The following is a 21213-nucleotide window of genomic DNA, read 5'->3' as shown; positions in this document are numbered from 1 at the left end:
TTCCTGGCAAGGTTTTCAAAGCTTTGTATCCTTCAGCACCTTTCCGTTTTTTTCTCATTATATCCCACCAAGTAACCTATATTCAAGCAACCCTGGACTATTTCATGCATTTTCATCCTTTTGTGCATTTCTTCCTGCTGTTCACTCATGCTGTAATGCCTTTATAACCCTTTTCCTGCCTGTGGGAAATCTATTCATTATTTTAGGCTCAGCTCAATTGCCAGGTCCTTTCGAAGTCTTCCCTAACACCCTTATCCTCCCTGTCCCCATGTTAGAATTAGTAGCTCCTTCTGCATTTCCAGAGTTTTTTTTATTTGTGCCTCTATTCTAGCATTTGTATCTTTATACCATGCCTTGGAGCCTTATGAGTTAGTTGGAGCTTCTGTTTAGGAACAGTGAGCGTAGAGGGAGAAGCTCAAGTTTGAGAGTGTCTGACTCCAAAGCCTGAACAATTTATTATGTATAGTTACAATAATTACTAACATTTATACATTTATTGAAGTGCTTTCTCTGTACCAGATACTATTCTATGTACTTTACTTGTGTTAACTCATTTAATTGCTAAAACATTCTTATGGATTAGGTACCATTATCCACATTTTACATGTGAGAAAGCTGAGATACCAAGCTCATTGATTTGGTTAGTAGCAGAGCTGAGATTCAAACCTTTGCAGTCTGAATGTGGAGTTAGCATATGTGACTACTTTGTAACTCTGTACCCCTACGCAGCATCTGGTAAAGTACATTGCCCATCCCAAACTTAAATTTGTGTGTTTTAGACACACCTGTCCTTTATCTTTTCTGCCTCTTCCCTTTGTGTAGGCCACTTCCTTCTTTACCTCCATTCCCTACTCAACTAAGCATTCATGGTCCATCACTTTCAACATGTTTTTGAATTTTTTTTAACTGTGGTAAAATATATATAATATAAAAGTTGTCATTTTAATGATTTTTAAGTGTACAATTCAGTGACGTTAATTGCATTGACAATGTTGTGCAGCCATCGTTACTATCTATTTCCAAAACTTTCATCATCTGAAAGAGAAGCTGTGTAACCATTAAGCAATAACTCCCTATTCCCCCCTTCCTCCAACCGTCAGTAATCCCCAGTCTACTTTCTGTCTCTATGACTACTCGTATGTCTATACTAAATATTTCTTATAAGCGGAATCATACAATATTTATCCTTTTGTGTCTGGTTTATATCACTTAACATAACATTTTCAAAGTTTATCCATGTTGTAAAGCATGTATCAGAACTTTATTCCTTTTAATGTCTGAGTAATATTCCATTGTGTGTGTGCACACCCATGCGCGCACACACACATTTTGTTTACCCATTCATCTGCTGATGGACACTTGATTTATTTCCACTTTTTTACTATTATGAATAATACTACAATGAACATTGATGTACAACTATTTGTTCAAGTCCCTGCTTTCAATTCTTTGAATAAACCTAGAAGCAGAATTGCTGGGCCATATGGTAATTCTATGTTTAGCTTTTTGAGGAGCTGCCAAACTGTTTTTCACAGAAGCTGCACCTTGTTATAGTTCAACCAGCAACATACAAAGATTGCAATTTGTCCACATCCTCGCCAATACTTATGTTCTATTTTTAATAGCTATCTTAGGTGTGAAGTGGTATCTCATCGTGATTTTGATTTGCGTTTCCCTAATGACTGTGGTATTGAGCATTTTTTTCATATGCGTATTGGTCAAAGAAGGTCACATACCTTCTTTGGAGTAATGTCTATTCAAGTTCTTTGCTGATTTTTTAATTCGGTTGTCTTCTGCTTGTTGCATTGTAGTGGTTCTTGGTGTATTCTGGATACAAGTCATTTATCAGCTATATAATTCACAAATATTTTTTTCCTCTGTAGGGTTTTTTTTTAATGTTAATGATGTGTTTTGACACACAAAAGTTTTTAATTTTTATGATGCCCTATTTATCTATTTTTTTCTTTAGTTGCTTGTGCTTTTGGTGTCATATTTAAGAATCCATTGCCAAATCCAAGACCAGGAAGATTTGCCCCTGTTTTCTTCTAAGAGGTTTGTAGTTTTAACTTAGGTCTAGGTCATTGATTTATTTTGAGATAATTTTTGTATATGGTATGAGAAAAGGGTCTAACTTCATATTTTACATATAGGAATCCAGTTGTCTGAGCACCTTTTGTTTAATAGTCTATTCTTTCTCCGTTAAATGGACTTGTCATCCTTGTCAAAATCAATTGGCCAGACATGTTGGTTTATTTCTAAACTCTCAATTCCATTGCATTCATTTCTATGAATATCTTTATGCCAATACCACAGGGTTTTGATTACTATAGCTTTGTAGTAAGTTTAGAAATCAGGAACTGTATGTGCTCCAACTTTGTCTTTTTCAAGATTGTTTTTGTTAATCTGAGTCCCTTTCAATTTTATATGAATTTTAGGATCAGCTTTTCCATTTATAAAAAAAAAAAAGCCATTGGGATTTTGATAGGGATTGCATTGAATCTATAGATTGCTTTGGGGGTATTGCCATCCCAACAATATTAAGTCTTCCAATATATGAACACAGATTTATGTAAATTTATGTAAATCTTTAATTTTTTTTAGCAATATTATGTAGTTTGTGTGCAAGTCTTTCACTTCCTTGGTTAAATGTATTCCTACATGTTTTATTCTATTAGATACTATTCTAAGTAGAATTGCTTTTTTAATTTTCTTTCCAGATTATTCTCATTGGTCTAAAGAAACATAACTGACTTTTGTGTGTTGATCTGTAACTTTGCTGAATTTGTTTATTAACTCTAGTGGCTTTTTTTGTGGATTCTTTGGAAATTTCTGTATATAGGATCATGTCACTATAAGTAGAAATACTTTTCTTTCTTCCTTTCCTATTTGGATACTTTTTATTTCTTTTTCCTGTCTTATTGCTATGGCTAGAACTTTCCGAAGAATATTGAATAACAGTAGTGAAAATGGGCATGATTGTCCTGTTCCTGACCTTAGGGTGAGAGCTTTCAGTGTTTTACTATTGAGTATGATGTTAGTTATGGGCTTTTCTTTTTTTTTAAATTAAAGTTTATTGGGGTGATAATTGTTAGTAAAATTACTTACGTTTCAGGTATATGATTCATAAATGCCTTTATTATGTTAAGAAGTTCCCTTCTCTGTCTAATTTTCTGAATGTTTTTATCATTAAAGAGTATCAGATTTTAACATATGCCCTGTTTTGTATCAAATGAGGTTATCATGTGGGGATTTTTTTGTTGTTGTTCTGTTAAAGTGGTATTTTACATTCATTAACTTCCATATGTTGACCACCCTTGCGTTCCTGGGATAAATCCCACTTGATCATGGTGTGTAATTTTATTATTATACTATTGGATTCAATGTGCTAGTATTTTGTTGAGAATTTTACATCTATAATCGTAAGAGATATTGGTCTCTAATGTTCTTTTTAAAAATTTATTGGGGTGACAATTGGTAATGAAATTACATATATTTCAGGTGTGCAATTCTGTATTACATCATCTATAAATCCCATTGTGTGTTCACCACCCAGAGTAAGTTCTCTTTTCATCACCATATATTTGGTCCCCTTACCCTCATCTCCCTCTCCCCACCCCCTTAACCCTCTGGTAACCACTAAACTATTGTCTGTGTCTATGAGTTCTTGTTTCTCATTTGTTTGTCTTGTTATTTTGTTGTTTTTGGTTTATATACCACATATCAGTGAAATCATAGGGTTCTCTGCTTTTTATGTCTGACTTATTTCACTTAGCATTATACTCTAATGTTCTTTCCTTATGGTATCTTTATCTGGCTTTGGTATCAGGGTAATGCTGGCTTCATAGAATTAATGAAGACATATTCCCTCTATTTTTTTTTTGAAAAGTTTGAGGACTCGTGTTAATTCTTCTCTAAATGTTTAGTAGAATTCTTCAGTGAAGCCATTTGGTCCTGGACTTTGTTGGGAAGTTTTTGATTACTGATTCAGTACCTTTACTATTCATGGATCTGTTGAAATTTTCTATTTCTTTTTGAGTCAGTTTGGATAATTTGTGTGCTTTTATGAATTTGTGAAATGATTACCACAATGAAGTTAGCTGACACCTCCATCCTTCACATGATTACCATTTGTGTGTATGTGTGTGTGTGGTGATAGTATTTAAAATTTACTCTCTTAACATTCAACTATATAATGCAGTATTGTTAATTATAGTCAGCATGCTTGGTGAACACACAATGTGATATATAGATGATGTATAGATGATGTATAGATGTTACAGAATTGTATACCTGAAATCTATGTAACTTTACTAACAATTGTCACTCCAATAAACTTTAATTAAAAATTAATAATGATAGTCACTATGCTGTACATTAGAGCCTCAGAACTTAATTATCTTAAAGTTGGAAGTTTGTACATTTTAGCCATCATCTCCCCATTTCACCCACCCCCAGCCTCTGGCAGCCACCATTCTACTCTCTATTTCCATGAGTTTTTTTTTTTTTAGATTCCACATATCAGTGAGAACGTACGCTGTTTGTCTTTGTCTGATTCATTTCACTTTGCATATTGTACTCAAGGTCCAGCCCTATTGTCCTAAAAGGCATGCTTTCCGTTTTTATGGCTGAGTAATATTTCATTGTATATATATCATAATTTTTTATCCATTCATCCATCGATGGACACTCAGATTGTTTCCATATCTTGGCTATTGTGAATAATGCTGCAGTGAACATTGAGCTACAGGTGTATCTTCAAGATAGTGATTTCATTTCCTTCAGCTATATACCCAGAAGTGGAATTGATGGATCATATAATAGTTCCATTTTTAATTTTTTAAGGAACCTCCGTACAGCTTTCCATTATGGCTGAACCAATAAACTTTTCCAAAAACACTGCACAAGGTTTATCGTTACAAGTTACCCCTTTAGACATGTTTTTGTTACATCCCATAAGTTTTGGTATATTGTGTTGCCATCTTTGTTTCAGATATTTTTTTATTATTTCCTTGTTGATTTCATCTTTGGTCCATTGGTTATTCAGGAGTGTGGTGCTTAATTTCACATATTTGTGAATTTTCAAATTTCCTTCTTGTTATCTTCAGTTTGAAGAATTCCTTTTATCATTTATTCTACCATGTTTCCCCCAAAATAGGACCGAGTCAGACAATCAGCTCTAATGCGTTTTTTGGAGCAAAAATTAATATAAGACCGGGTATTCAATTATTTTATTATATTATATTATATTATATTATATTTATTATATATATTATACTATACTATACTATACTATACTATACTATACTATATTATATTATGTTGTCATGCAGCAGCCTAACCGTCTGTCCCCTCATGCCTATCACTAAAGAAAGAAGAGTCTGTGAGACTGTTCCTTTCAGGAACTTTGCTTCACCTTTGTGCTTACACTTCATGTCTCTCTGTTTGGCCTCCAAAAGATGGTTGGTCAGCCAATGACGGGTAAGATTCCTCACGGGAGGAACAACCCAAGCCAGGCGGAACTGTGTGGGGACCACCAGGAGAACTCACGGGACCGATAGCAATGGGCACAGCCTGCACCTTCCCCCAGCTAAGGAGAGCTTCTGGCTATGTGGCTATATTCCTTCCCACAACCAGCTTGGGAAGTGAGCCAATGATGTAACAACATCAGTTCTCCTTCCATTCTTAACAATAAGTTTTAGCGTAAAGGAGTTGTTCCTGGGGAGACACATATCATAATTGTTAAGGCATCATGGGACTTTCTATTCCAGCTGTTTGCAGGCAAGGGTGATTGATTTGAATCAGTTTTCTGGTATGATGTATGAAACTCACAGACCGTGGAGAAAACAATGCTACTTCTTTGTGTGTTCATCAATAAAAGCCAGAAGGCAGCTTGATTCGGGGCTCTCAGTCCTTTGAGGCTGGGAGACCCTTGGCCCCCTGTTTCATAACTTTCTTGATTTCTGTTTCTTTCTTAACCCTTTGCCGCCCCTTTTCGTTCTCTCACTGCCCATGTTGCACTGGATGAAACAAATATTATATTATATTATGTTATATTATATATCATATTACATATATAATATTATATTATATTATATTAATCATATTATATTATACCTGGTCTTATATGTAGTATATTATATAAGACCTGGTTTTATATTATAGTAAAGTAAGACTAGGTCTTATATTAATTTTTGCTCCAAAATATGCATTAGAGCTGATGGTCCAGCTGGGTCTTATTTTCGGGGAAACACAGTTAATTTAACAGTTTATTTTCTAAAAATATATTCAACACATTTTTTGTTAATGCATTTATTAGCAATTAGTTGTGTCTTATTATTACCAACCCAACTGAGGACCTGCAGCTGTGGCAACAGACTCCATAAGGATGAAATTCCATTTTGTCAGATAAGAAATTATTTTCTCTGTCTCTAAAATGAGATTTAAAGGATTTTCAAACATGTCTAGACCTGGTTAGTATTAATTTCATTTCGGGGGGTTGACTTATTCACCAGAGAAGAAAGTTAGGCATACAGAACTCTATGACCTAGGTTGAAAAGAGAGAAATGGCTGTGAGTACAATCATGTAATCTGATCTCCAGATGTTAGAACTACATTGTATGCCACATCAGATTCCACACTCTGATTGCACTAAAGTGACCCTACGCAGTGTATGTGTTAAATTAGGAATTCTGTATCATTAGCTTTTATTCTCCAGCAAAGATTTATTTCAGTGAGATAACACAGTTGAAGTAGCTTCATGTTCTCTGAAGCATCTTAGACAAGAAATAGTACTCCAGAGCTAATGATTCATCAGTTAGCCAGTGGCCAAGTACAAAAATACTCCTAGAGGAAGGGTACATTACCATCCTTCAATTCTCCTAAACAGATAATTTCTTCTGAGTCAAAATAGTCTTGTATGTAAAACAAATAATTATGTGAATGTCCTCCCTTGGTGTATAAATCCCAATTAGATAAGAAACAAGAGGAAATGGCTCAAAAGTTGTGCCTATTTCATTTGAGATTCCTGCTAAAGTAGTGTGATTTTCTGTTATATCAAGAACAATGGTAGGGACTTTCAAGATTTATATTGTCATTATTTTGTCATTATTTAATTTCATTATTTTGTTGTAAAGTCTTGATATATTACATTATAATTTTCAAAGATAGCCTAGATGAGCAACTCTTTTAAGTGATGAGCTTTACAATTAATTCCCTCTCCCTTTCTCTTCATTCTACAAGAAGCAGCCCTATGGCTCCATTGTACAGAAAAATATTTTCTTTTGGGGATTTTTCTGGCCACCCCTCAGAGACAGAATACACTATGAGCCAAAATTTGGTTCAGATGTCTAGACTGATGATGTCACACACACACCCACACAAACACACACACACACTCACACACCAAGACAGTATGAGAAGTGTCATTATTCACATAATGAGGCTTTATGGGTATAGCAGGGTAACTCCCAGACAGGTACAAAAATGACTGCAGAGAGTAGGACAAAGACATGACCTTGGGGTTTTATGGTGGCAAGGAGATAGGTCTAGGGTGAGGATTCCTGCTTGTGGTTTGAACTTCCCACCAGTGCCTAAGGAGAGAGCACCTCGGTCTCCTGATCATCTTGCCCAGATGTTGAGCAGAAGGAGAAATTACCAACTTATTTATACGTGGGGCAGAGGAGAAGGAGGGGGTGTGGCTTAAAAGTTGTTAATAGTCGAAGATCAAGAAATGGAGTCAACCTCTTTATTACAGGGACTACAAAATATCTGCTTCATTTACCAGTCCTAACCAAAAGCATATACAGATAGTTTTCCATTGTGATTGAAGCAAAAAGTCAATTTAGGTTGATCAAATGTCTCTGAAATGTATAGTTTGTTTTCACATCCTTGTCTCAAAAGTTAAATCTACCAGAATATCCTAGAGTTGCAAGGATTCAATAAACTAATTTTATGGATATATTGAGTAACTTTAAACTTTAAACAAAGGGTTGGCTCTATTACATTACTAAGAGAATTTGATGATTAATAAAATGAATAACGTATTTTCCTTCAGTGCTTCTGATAGCAAAAACATTAGGCTTACTCAATTTTTCTTTAAAATTAACAACTTGCTTCGGATTGATAGAGAGTTTTGAGGACCTTTGTGCTTGCTCACTTAGCCTCCTAATGGCTCATCATCCCATGCCCTCTGGGATGAACCTTCTTTCTTAAATACTCCAAAAATAGCACTCTCTACTTCCTCAAACTCTTCCGACTCCTCTGGGGGTCCAGGAGTCTCTATCTATGTTTCCTACTCTTTTAAGCTTCTTCCCTGCTGGCCACTCCTCCTGTTATGTTTGTGAGCTCCAAACATTTGGAGTCTGCCTCTCTTTGATTGGCACTGGCAACAGCGTCTTGGTCCCAGATCCAGTCCACTTGGTTGCGGCCTCTGCTTCCTGCCCCACTGCTTGTCTTGTCTTTCTACCCGGGCCCAGTCTGACTCCTCAGACTTTGGATTTATCTGGTCTTGGAACTGCCAAAGACTGATACTAATGGAAAGGAGAGGTCTCTCTACTTTCTCTAAAGGATCATGGTGAACAATTTGAGCAATCTCTCCAGGGATTGGACTTTAGGGCTATAATGGATAGGATGCTCTCTGAGGTCTGGGCAGATAGTCGGAGGTGGGAAGGCTATAGCAAAGGTGGTTAGCAAAGAGATATAGTGTACATCCAAAAGTCCAGAGTAACCACTACCCTGAAAATTGGCTATGCCATGCAGCCAGACAGGGACGGTACAAGGGAAAAAGGACAAGGACGGGACCTGGGGTCCTGCCTCCCCAGAAAACTAGGAGGAGAGAAAGACAGAGGGATCCCAACTCCCACCAGGGGGAGTTCAGGGTGTTAAAGCATGTGGTAATGTGTACATAATTCTGTAGCTTCAGGGGGACAGGAACAGGCCTGTCCCACGGACTGAGGCCGGGTTTGCTCTGCCTCTGTAGGTATCTCAGAAATGAGGGATAGAGAAAGGGAACTCCCTTCTCCCTTGCCTCTCACTCTGTCTTTTCTTGTAGATAGGTAGCCAGAACTCCATCCCTTGGAATTCTCCTCTTGGCTGTATTCTACAAAACTGGAACAAGTTTGACCCCCAGACATTAAAGAAGAAAAGGCTCATCTTTTTCTGCAATATGGCTTGTCCCCAATACAAATTAGAGGATGGGGAAAGCTGGCCAAAAATGGTAGCCTCAATTGTAATACCATCCTCCAGTTAGATCTCTTCTGTCGCAGATTAGGCAAATGGATGAAAGAACTGTATGTCCAGGCCTTCATGGCCCTCAGAGATAACCCAGATCTATGCTGCACCTGTAAGCTTGATCCTTTGGTTCTGGCCCTAGTGACCAGGAGATGTGTGTAGGCCTAATAGGCTATCCTAAGAGGGTACAGGTCCACTTTTCCATTCAGGACCATCTCCAGATTAAATTAGACCTAGGGAGCAATTCAGAGGGCCCTGAAAAGTATATCGACAGGTTTCAGAGACTCACTCTAACCTTTGACCTCACCCGAAGAGATGTTAATGTTATCATAGGACATTCTCCAAGTCAGAAATGGAGACTATTATAGAGCTACCTGTTACACTAACAGTCTCTTTATGACTGACCCTAACTACCCAATAAGAGCTACAGCCATGCCCAACACTGACCCCAACTGGGACTATAACACTACAAAAGGAACATAAATCACCTAGTTCTTTGTTTCACTGAGAGTATGAAGCAGAGCAAGATTAAGCTGGCCAACCACCACAATCTAGCCACTATAGATCAGGGTTCCACTGAAAACCCCACAGCCTTCTTTGAACAACTCAGAGAGGCCCTTACTAAACACACTAATATAAGCCCTGATTCTCCAGAAGGGAAATTAATGCTCAAGGACCAGTTCATCACCCAGTCTGCCCCTGACATAAGGAGAAACCTACAGAAACTAACAATAGGCCCCAACACCCAGCTAGGGGAGCTTCTCAAGGTTCTCTTCAGTCTTTTACAATAGAGATCAGGAGGAGGAAGAGAGAGCCAGGGAAAGAGAATGGGAAAAGAAAACCAAAAAGTTAAGAGACAGCCTCAATTATTGGCTACTTTACAAGTCTGACAGCCAACTCCAGGTTGCCCAGGGAACAAGGCACCAGGAAAATGTCACAACTTTGGAAAGCCTGGATAATGGAAAAGTGAATACCCAAAGGAGAGGAAACCATGGACACCATGCCTCAAATGTAAAGAGTATAGCCATTGGGGAAAAAACTGCCCGGAGGACTGAAGGGCCCTCTGTTCAGGCCCCCAACCTATCGTGGCCTTGAACTGAAGGAGCCCAATATCCCCTCTGGCTCCTGATAGGAGTATTGTCATCAAGGGAACGGCGTCCAGGGTGATGTTGGGTGGCTGGTAGGATGATAAATTTATTTCTTGATATGGGAGCCACTTATTCCAGGCTTTCTTTCTCTGGTACTCTCTCGTAAGTCTTATCAGATAGTTGGGGTAGAGGGAGGTTTACCCCTCCTTTGTGTTGCTCATGGGGAGAAATTCTATTCTCTCACTCATTTCTAGTTGTGCCCTAATGTCCCAGTCCCCTTCTGGGCCAGGATGTCCTCCAGAGAGTAGGAGCACACCTGATTTTTAAAAAACCCTTTCCCCCACCTACTTGCATTACTCTTTGAGGTGAGACCCCTGCTCCAGAGGAATATGAATGCTTAAATCAGGTAGACTCAGGAGTTTGGGCAACAGAGACCCCGGGAAGAGCAACGAATGCCATCCCACTTAAGGTTCAACTTAAAGATCCTTGTTTCTTCCCCCATCACTGGTAATACCCGTTAAAACCAGAAGCAAAGTCTAGCTTACAACCCCTTATTGACAAATTTCTCAAGCATGGCTTGTTAAAGCCTTGCTCATCTCCCTGCAATACCCTAATCCTTCCTGTATGGAAGAGCTTGGGGAACGTAGTCTAGTCCAGGACCTAATAATTATAAATGAGGCAGTAATACTCCTCCATCCTATGGTCCCAAATCCATATATGATTCTAGGGGAGATATCTCCAGAGACTGAATGGTTTTCAGTCCTGGATTTAAAGGATGCCTTCATTTGCATGCCATCCTCCCAGTTTCTCTTTGCCTTTGAATGGGATGGAGGTGGACCCCGCCAGCAGCTCACCTGGACTGTCCTCTCATAAGGGTTCCAAGACAGCCGTCACGTCTTTGCCCAGGCCCTGGCTAGGGACCTAGCTTGTCTATCTCTTAAACGGGGAAAACTCATCTAATATGTAGATGATTTGCTCACTTGCTCCCCCACCTAAGAATTAGCACAACAGCACATTATAAAAACCTTAAATTTTGTAACTGAACAAGGATACAAGGTATCCAGACCAAAGGCCCAGTTACTTAGTCAACAGGTCCAATACCTAGGACTAATCCTTATCCAGAGAGAATGAAGATTGTCTCCTGATAGGGTAAGGACAATTAACCAGCTGCCCCTCCCACAACAAAGAGACAGCTTAGAACATTCCTTGGACTTTCGGGGTACTGCAAGCTCTGGCTAATAGGTTATGGGCTCAGGGTTCAGCCTCTATACAAAGCCCTCGAAGAGAGTGGGGGTAGCAAGTTTCCCTTTGCCTGGGGACAGAACAAGAGCAAGTCTTTGAGCAGTTAAAGAAAGATCTTGTTTGGGCACCAGCCTTAGGATTGCTTCAGCCCAAGAAACCCTAGTGGCTGTATGTTACTGAAAAACAAAGTGTAGCCCTCGGGTGCTAACCCAAGAATTGGGTCCCACTCAATGCCCAGTCGGATACTTATCCAAGAGACTAGACTCAGTGGCACAAGGTTGACCAGGTTGCCTATGGGCCATAGTGGCTTCTAGCAGAAGAGACATCTAAAATCACCCTAAGGCAGACCTTGGGGATCTTTACCCTCCCAACAAGTGGCCATCTTACTAGCCCTCAAGGGGTCCCACTGGATGACAGACAGTAGGATATTAAAATATCAGGTCCTGCTGTTAGAAAGTCCTGATATCACCATCCGAAGGTGTACCACCCTTAACCCTGCCACCCTGCTACCCTGCTCAGAGGATGACACTCCAATACATTCCTGTAGAGAAACCATTAACCTAACCTATGCCAGCAGGAGAGACTTAAAAGATCAGCCTCTAGAGAAACCAGATGAAACTTAGTTACTGATGGAAGGAGTTAGACATGCTGGATATGCTATAGTCTCCCCATTCAAAACCATAGAGGCCAGGACATCACTTGGGACCTTTGCACAATTGACTGAACTAACCGCCCTAACCAGGGCCCTGCAACTAGGGGAGAAAAAAGATCAATATCTACACAGACTCTAAATATGCTTTCCTAGTGCTTCATGCTCATGCCATTATTTGGAAAGAAAGGGGTTTTCTCACAGCCAGGGATACTCCCATAAAATATGGGTAGCAGATATTATCACTTTTGGAAGCTATACACCTACCTAAGGAAGTTGCAGTAATCCATTTCCAAGGACATCAAAAGGGACAGGATGAAATAACCCAAGGAAATTATGAGGCCGATCACGCAGCCAAGTCCACTGTCCTCTCTAAAGAGGTTTATAGGGACCCTCATCCCTTCCCTGCTAGGCCCCATTCCTCCCCCTTCTCATACCCCAGAGGAGAGGGACTGGGCCATTCAAAGGGGATACACTCTTAATCCTCAGGGTGGTATGAACTACATCAAAAACTATACCTACCCCAGTCCCTCCAATGGAAAATTATTAAAGGACTCCATGATTCTTGCCATTTTCGATGAAATAATATGCACCAAATTTACAGGAGGATTTTTACTGGAAAGGATATATAAGATGGTTGACGAGATATGTTGTGCCTATCTGTTTTGTACTTTCAAAAACCCCCAAGGGAATAGGCCACCCCCACTCATATAACACATCCAGTGTCGGGGAAGCCACCCAGGGGAGGATTGGCAATTAGATTTTACTCAGTTGCCCCCATGCAAAGGATTTAAATACCTCCTAGTATTTATTGATACTTTCGCTGGGTGGATTGAGGCATTCCCTACCTGAACTGAAAAGGCCCAAGAGGTTTCTAAACAAATACTGAAGGAAATCATTCCCAGGTTCGGACTGCCCTGATCCTTACAGAGTGATAATGGGCCATCTTTTACCTCACACATTACCCAGCAAATAGCTAAAGCCCTAGGAATAAGATATTTCTTACATCCCTCAAGGAGATCTCAGTGTTGCAGCAAGATAGAGCAAACCAAACCCTAAAGACCACCCTAAGGAAGCTCTGTAAAGAAACCTCTCAGCCATGGCTTGACCCCTTAATGGTATCTCCCTTCAGGTTTGATTATGCCCTCAGGAATCCCTGCAACTAAGTCCCTATGAGGCTTTATATGGGAGACCCTTTCTCTCATCTAACATATTCTTAGACTCAAACCTTCCTCAATATGTAGTCTCCCGAGGACAGTTCCAGGAAGCCCTTAGAGCCTACGGGCAGGAGGCCCTACCCTTGCCTGCTGGTCAGGACCAATCATCATCAATGTGTTACCCACCTGATAGCAGAATACTCATCAAGTCTCGGAAGGATGGCAGCCTCACATCTCAATTGAGCCCAACTTGGAAGGGCTACTTTACTGTACTACTTTCTACCCCTATAGCTGTCAAGGTGTTGGGGATCTCTAGAAGGATACATCACTCCCAGATAAAGCCATGGACGGATGATATAAGAGAAAACCTACTGCCTGAATCACAGTACTCTTGTGAGCCCCTAGAAGACCTCAAGTTACTACACAAGAAATTACCAGATAAGTGCTAATGACCATACCCATAGAATTACTTTTTGTTACCTTTCTCTTGAACCTCATTTTAGCTTTAATGTTTCTCTTCACTTGTGCCCCACCTGGAATCGTCATCAACTGCCGATTCTTCTGCAACAATAGCCAACAGTCCAATGAAGACTCTGTACTTACTATATCTTACTATCCCCACCCTCTAGCTATCCCCCGTCTCTATTGCACTCCTCTTCTTCCCCTTTACAGGAAGCTCTCAAGTTTTTAAATTTAACCAATTCTAATTATGCCCCAGAATGTTGGGTTTGTATCCATCCCCAGGGGATGGAAACCTCGGTTTGGCCCGCTTCCATGCAAGAGTGGGGACTGACCCATGGATCCATGTACTACGCCACTTCTGGGAGATACCGAGACATTTACATTGGCAGAAGGATCAAACAGAACTATTCAGAACAAATTATAGGGGCTATATATCAAGGGGTCCGACTTAACACTCAGGCCATTCTTTGTTTAAGCTCCTCAACTTTTAGTTTCGGAACACCAGAGGGGTCACTCTCCCCTTCACTCTGCAATCTCACAGTTCATATACATCTAGATAACCACAACTTAGACCCTTTTCTCTAACCCCCCCTATAGGCATAAGCAGGCTAAACTCTCCTAATAAGTCCTTATGGAGCCAATATAACCATTCTCATTTTTGTCACAGGAGACAGGATGCTCACATTTAGCCTTACTTGCAAATTCCAATTGTGGAACCATTGGAACAGATAACTATTCTGTCATCTACTCCAATTAGCCAAATCGAACCCTAATCGACATCACCTGGAAGTTACTGTTCTGGGAAGGCCCTAATAACAGAATATATACTGACACCCTAAGCTTTGGGCCCCTTATGGCCACGTCTTTTGCTACCAGTTATTTCTGGAAATATACAGATCAAAGTAATCACACCTCTCAGGAGTACTACAACATATCAAGGTGGCTTCCCCTAGGAGAGGCATTTACTTTTTCTGTGGGTCTTCCGCATATACCTGCCTTTCTACCAATTGGACTGGATTAAGTATATAAGCACCTTTGCTTATGTATTTCCAAAAATCACTTTCGTCTCCAAGGATCAACCCATCCCTATACCAGTTTATACAAATCCACACCCACAGAGAAAAAGCACCCCCCTACATACTTGTTCCTTTACTTACCACACTTGGCTCAATGGCCATGGCAGGAAGCAGGGCAGCCAGACTCACCAGAGCAGTCTCCATGAACCATGTTTATTCAAATCTTTCCCTTGAGTTAGCAGGGGTTAACCAATAGATCATAGTCTCCCTATCAGTATTACAAGGACAGATCAACTCGGTAGCTGCAGTAGTTCTTCAAAACAGAAGAGGCTTAGATATCCTTACTGCCTCACAAGGGGGAATATGTGATATGTTGCAGGAACAATGTATTTTTGGGTCAACCAACCAGGACAAATTAACGCACACATCCAACACTACCTAGACAAGGCAAAATAATACTCAGGCAACCCAGGGAGGGCTAACTTGGGAGGGGACATGGTCCTGGTTCTTCTGGCTTTTGCACTTATTAGGCCTTCTTTTAGGAATTCTTCTTATGCTTCTTTTCAGTCCCTGCTTGTTGAACATACTGACACATTTTGTCACCTCCTGCCTAGGGTCCATCAAACTCCAAATGGTCACGCAGCCTCTCCCCTATCCAACAATATCTTGTGACACTCTTTAAAGGGCTGACTCCCCAGATCTGTACCAGTCCCTTTCGATGCCATCACTCTCCAGTTCCATGCCCCACCTGCAAAAAGCACTGAGGCAGCACCTCCTCCATCCTGACAGAGAACAAGAGGATGAGACACTGACCAAAACATCATCCCCTCTCATCAAGAAGTAGATACAGAACAGACTCATTGCCACCTTCCGAAAAGATTTCAGGGTCTCAAACTCTTGAGGGGGAAATAATAGAGTAGGCAGGAATGCAGAGATGAGCAAGTGGAGGAGGAACTAGCCCCAGCCAAAACTGCCCTTAGAGACCACTCCACTTGAGAGCATGTGCACAAGCACAGAGGCCAAGCCCACAAGACAATCTGCATTGCGATTCGCTCCCCTCCCCCACCCTTTAGTGGGCTTTCAAATGAATTGTGGAAAATTGGAAGCTTGCACTTGTGCTCTAGAACTAGGAAATGTATGGTTAGAAAAAGGGAAGGTGCTGGAGAAGGAGGGGAAATATCGTACCCACAAGAATAAAAGCCATCACCCAATGTAAGGAAAGGCTGCTACCCACTCTCAGGTCAGCCCGCACCATGTATCGGTGTGTGCTTGCCTCACTAATAAAACTTTTTGCCACTTATGCCTACCTGACTCTATCTCTTGACTGAATTCTTTCCTTGAAGGAGACGAGAAATGAGGAAAATCGCCTTTCCTGGTGACAAAATGTTACCATCAATAAAGTAAAAAAACAACTCATGAAAGAGAGGTCATAAAAATGGCAGAATGAGTCGAACCTCTTGAAATCTCCCCTGGAATTTACAACAAATCGAACAACTATAACTCCACAAAGGACACTCTGCGCAGCAGACAGGCAACACTAAGAGGCACACTACTGAAATTAGCTAAAGGTGGGCAAATTTTGTAAGCGGGGGAGGTGGGAAGGAAGAAGTGTGGAGACAGGGACATGTGGGTGCAGGATGCAGACCTAGCTTGGAGCTCCAAGGTCGCTTCATTCGAGAACTATCGCAGCTGTGAGAGAGGGAAGAACTCGGAATGCTAGGGCTCCACTTATGGCCCACAGGGATAAGGGGACAGCATATAACAACGCTGAAACCAATGCTCACGGCAGAGACCTCAGAGCAAAGACTGAGGGAAGAAGTGCTTACTGGTGAGCTGAGAATGGAAGCCTTACACTCTGAGCCTAGCCAATGCCTCCCTACCCTTCCAAACTCACCCCACCTCCACTTGCCCAGTGCTAGAAGTGGAACAGTAGCAGTGTCAGATCAAAAGAACAGAATATTTGCAGTTCTGAGACCTGTGGTCTGCAGACACAGACTCGCAGCCCAATTGGTTCCGGCAAAGTGAAGGGAGCTGTGGAAGCAGGACTCGCTGTGGTGGTGGTTGCTGCCATTGCTAAGAGGCCACCTATCACAACCCACCTGGCACCTGTCCCCACTTATCTGGGCGGATCCCTGAAGGAGTAAACAGAGCTGTTGAAACACAGAGGCTCGGAATCTGGTGCAGGAAGAGCTGGTGCAGGAACTTCAGATGCTCTCCACATCCCCACACAGAGGTGACGCCCTATGACCCAGGCGAACTTTTCACAGAGGAGAAGCCCACCTTCCAGGGAATCACCACACTGTATGAGAAGCTGGAATAGTGCACAGAAAATGTAACACTGCAGTGTGAGAGAGAATAAAAGGCCACAGTCGGAGAGAAAATAAAATATTCTACCGACACCTACTGAAAAACAAAAGAAAGAACTCTTTATATGAACTTGTTGCAGAACCCACTCCCATAGATGTTCAGAAAGAGAAATAATAAATCATTAATAGCCATGAATAACCAAGGTAACAAGACAGCTCAGAGAGAAAATGAAAAGTCTCTAGAAAATGAAATTAAAGACATGGAAATATATGACTTAAATGACAGAGAATTCAATGTTGCAGTTCTTTAAAAACTCAACAAGATTCAAGAAAACACAGACAGCAGTTTAATGAACTCAGAAACACAATCACAAAACAAAATGAACATTTTACCAAAGAGATTGATATTTTAAAAAACAACCAAATAGAATTTCTGGAGATTAATAACTCAACAATTAAATGAAGAATGAAATAGCCAGCTTAGGTAGTAGAGTTGACTAGATGGATGATGGAATCAGTGACATGGAAGATAGAAATCTGGAAATGACATGGTGGAAGAAGAAAGAGACTTGAGACTTAAAAGATATGAAAGAGACTTAAAAGATATGAAAGAACTCTACAAGAACTTTCTGACTCCATCAGAAAGAGCAATATAAGAATAATGGGCATACCAGAATGAGAATAAAGAGAGAAGGGAACAGAGAGCATATTCCAACAAATAGTTCATGAGAACTTCCTAAACTTGTGGAAAGGACTGGATACTTGAATCCAAGAAGCAAATAGAACACCTAATTACCTCAACCACAATAGGCCTTCTCCAAGGCACATTGCATTGAAACTGTCAAAAATTAACAACAAAAAAAGAATCCTCAAGGCAGCCAGGGAAACAAAGATGGTAACCTACAAAGGAAAGCCCATTAGATTATCATCAGATTTTTCAACAGAAAACTGAAAGCCAGAAGGGAGTGTAATGAAAGATTCAAACTATTGAAAGGGAGAAATTATGAGCCAAGAATAACATATCCAGCAAAGATATCCTTTAGAGATGAAGGAGGAATAAAGACCTTTCCAGACATACGGAAGCTGAGGGAATTCTCTAACACATGACCTGCACTACAAGAAATACTGAAGGCAGCTATTTGATCAGCATCAATAGGGATAATTGGTGACAACAAAAACATAAAAGGGGAAGAGTAAAGACCTGAACTGGAATATGGAACTAGAGAAAGTAAGCATGCTGAAGAAAATGGAATATTCTAAATAGGAAACTTTCTTTTACATAAACTTAATGGTAACCACTCAAAAAAAAAAATCCAGACCTGAAAAATAAAATATAATAAAAGAAGAAATGGGGAAATCATACAATACCACCACACAGAAATAATAGACAACAACAAAAGGCAAAGAAGAATGCAGACACAGTTGTACCAGTAAACCAAAGATAGAATGATCGGAAATCCTTACATATCAATAATCACCGTAAATGTTAATGGATTGAACTCACCATAAAAAGGCACAGAGCACCAGATTGGATCAACATACTAAACCCAAACATATGCTGCATCTAAGAGACACATCTCAGCTACAAGGACAAATATAAACTCAAAATGAAGGGGTGGAAAATGACACTCCAAGCAAATGGTATTCAGAGAAAAATCAGGTGTAGCCGTACTGATATCAGATGAAACAGACTTCAGGACAAACAAGGTAACAAGAGAAAAAGATGGATATTTTATAATGATAAAGGGGACAATAAAACAAGAAGACATAGCAGTCGTCAGTATTTATGCCCCCAGTAAGGGAGCACTGAAATATACCAAGTAAGTACTGACAGAACTAAAGGGAGAAATTGACCAAAACACCATTATAGTAGGGGACATAACATAGCATTGACATCTATGAATAGATCATTCAACCAGAAAATAAATAAAGAAATATCACCCTAAATGACATATTAGATGAAATGGATGTAATTGAAATTTAAGAGCAATTCATCCTAGAATTTCAGACTATACATTTTTTCCCAGTGTACATGGAACATTCTCAAGGATAGACCATATATTGGGACATAAAACTAGCCTGAGTGAAATTAAGAAGATTGAAATCATACCAAGCATTATTTTCTGATCACAAGGGGCTTTCAAATTGGATATAAACTACAAAAAGAAAGCAGGAAAACACACAAACATGTGGAGATTAAACAGCATAGTTTTAAAGAACAAGCTGGTCAAAGAAGAAATAACAGATTAAAAGATACATAGAGGATGTGGAGATAAAAATGGCCACGTGACGAGAGCCTCTTGAAGGCTTCCCTGGAATTTACAACAAATGGAACAACTATAACTGCACAAAGGACTCCCTGTACAGCAGGGAGGTGACACTAAGAGGCACATTACAGAAATAATCTAAAGGTGAGCAAATTGCGCGGGTGGGGAGGAGGGAAGGAAGAAGTGTGGACACAGGTCTGCTCAGTTCTCTGAGCTCACTGCATCCTGAACTACCACAGGTGCAGGAGAGGGACACTCCAAGCAAATGGTATCCAAAGAAAATCAGGTGTATCCATCCTGATATCAGATGAAATAGACTTCAGGGTAAAAGAGTAACGAGACAAAGATGGACATTTCATAATGGTAAAGAGGACTATACAACAAGAAGACATAACAGTCATCGATATTTATGCCCCCAATTATTGGGATGCAGCAAAAGCAGTTTGAAAAGGGAAATTTATATTGCTACAGGCCTATCTAAAGAAAGAAGAAAAATCCAGATAAATAAACTCATATTACACCTTAAAGAGCTAGAAAAACAAGAACGAAGGAAACCCAAGGTCAGCAGAAGAAAGGAAATAACAAAAATCAGAGCAGAACTAAATGAAATAGAGAACAAAAAGACAACAGAAAAAATTAATGTGACAAAGAGCTGATTCTTTGAAAAGATTAACAAAATTGACAAACCTTTGCCTAGACTCACTAATATAAAAAGAGAGAACACACTGATTAACAAAATCAGAAATGGAAAAGGGGAAGTTATCACGGACACCACAGAAATGCAAAGGATCATCCAAGGATACTATGAAGGACTAGATGCCACCAGATTCAATAACCTAGAAGAAATGGACAAGTTCTTAGAAACATACAGCCTTCGAAGGCTGAACCATGATGAACTGGAAAATTTAAACAGACGGATCACCAGTAACGAAATTGAATCAGTCATCCAAAACCTTTCCAAAAGCAAAAGTCCCGGACCAGATGGCTTCACTACTGAATTCTACAAAACCTTCAAAAAGGATCTAAGACCAATCCTGCTCAAACTCCTCCAAAAAATGGAAGAAGAACAATACTATCTAACTCATTTTATGTGGCCAACATTACCCTGATACCAAAACCTGGTAAGGACAACACAAAAAAAGAAAACTACAGACCAATATCTCTGATGAATACAGATGCAAAAATCCTACACAAAATTCTAGCAAATCGAATACAACAATGCATTGAAAAGATTATTCATCACGACCAAGTGGGGTTCATCCACGGGACACAAGGATGATTCAACATCCACAAATCCATCAATGTGATACATCACATAAACCAAATAAAGGACAAAAATCATATGATTATGTCAATTGATGCAGAAAAAGCATTTGACAAGATACAATATCAATTTATGATTAAAACACAATAAAATAAGTATAGAAGGAAAATACCGTAACATAATAAAGGCCATGTATGACAAACCCTCATCTAATCTCTTAATTAATGGTGAAAAACTGAAGCCCTTTGCTCTACGTTCAGAAACACGACAGGGCTGTCCCCTATCACCTCTGCTTTTCAACATAGTGTTGGATGTCTTCACCAGAGCAATCACGCAAGAGAAAGAAATAAAAGGCATCCAAATTGGGAGTGAAGAAGTTAAAATATCACTCTTTGCAGATGACATGATGCTATATATAGAAAACCCTAAAGACTCCACCAAAAAGCTGTTAGAAACAATCAATGAATACAGTAATGTTGCTGGCTACAAAATCAGCGTGCAAAAGTCCATTGCATACCTATATCCAAACAATGA

The 21213-nt window shown here is 39.9% G+C and overlaps 1 protein-coding gene across 5 annotated transcripts in view; it reads left to right on the top strand.

Annotated features, from left to right (window-relative positions):
* LOC308495406 (G-protein coupled receptor-associated sorting protein 2-like) overlaps nt 1-21213 on the top strand; it is a 48181-nt gene that overhangs the window by 6648 nt on the left and 20320 nt on the right. For 2 of the 5 annotated variants that reach the window (XM_081043545.1, XM_081043543.1), the window contains exon 4: nt 1970-2052. The exons of the other annotated variants lie outside the window; for them this stretch is intronic. The gene's annotated coding sequence lies outside the window, so the exon portion shown is untranslated. The remainder of the gene's footprint in view (nt 1-1969; nt 2053-21213) is intronic. 5 annotated transcript variants of the gene reach the window in all.

This window comes from Rhinolophus hipposideros (assembly GCF_964194185.1).
Source record: "Rhinolophus hipposideros genome assembly, chromosome: X".
NCBI lineage: Eukaryota > Metazoa > Chordata > Mammalia > Chiroptera > Rhinolophidae > Rhinolophus > Rhinolophus hipposideros.
This window is presented reverse-complemented; position numbering and strand designations above follow the sequence as displayed.